The 596-nt window shown below is 55.5% G+C and overlaps 1 non-coding gene across 1 annotated transcript; it reads left to right on the top strand.

The window, feature by feature from the left end:
- The first annotated feature begins 318 nt into the window (after nucleotides 1-318).
- GNI_218600 lies at nucleotides 319-390 on the top strand. The gene has a single exon. It is a non-coding gene; the product is annotated as a tRNA-Pro (tRNA).
- The last annotated feature ends 206 nt before the right edge of the window (nucleotides 391-596 follow it).

Raw genomic sequence — 596 nt, 5'->3', positions numbered from 1 at the left:
GAGAACTATCACAGTGGCTCCAACATGAGTCTTTGGTTCAGACCAGATCGGCATTTGGGGGACCATTGAGACGGTGGACAGAATCCACATAACAACAGTGGCCGACGAACAAAACAGATCAACTGGTGATGTCCGGACCTGAGAATCGAATGTGCTTGGAAGACTCAAATCCCACCATTGGACTATTGATGCGTACGGGGTTTCGCCGCGTACACGGGCGACAGTGGCTCCATCGGGGTTTAGCGCAATGGCAAAAAGGGATGGCACCACAGCCGTGAAAGATTGAAGTCTAGGAGAAATGGCACCGGGGTCGGGTCTGGCTGTTTGGTCTAGTGGTATGATTCTTCCTTAGGGCGGAAGAAGTCCCGGGTTCGATTCCCAGAACAACCCGCCCTTAACGCAGGGGGAGTCTGGGTGGGGAGTTGGTTTACACCATGCCGCCCCGACCAGCCACTACCCAAGCCGATACATGTAACGGTTTCACCGTGGGCCGCGGAGCCGTGCTCCTCGGCATCTCTCGCATGCGAACTGAGCGCTCTACCACTTGAGCCCCAATTCATCCCCAGTCGGGTCCAAGATTCGCGATATTGCGGTCG

This window comes from Gregarina niphandrodes (assembly GCF_000223845.1).
Source record: "Gregarina niphandrodes unplaced genomic scaffold scaffold00168, whole genome shotgun sequence".
Classification (NCBI taxonomy): domain Eukaryota; phylum Apicomplexa; class Conoidasida; order Eugregarinorida; family Gregarinidae; genus Gregarina; species Gregarina niphandrodes.
This window is presented reverse-complemented; position numbering and strand designations above follow the sequence as displayed.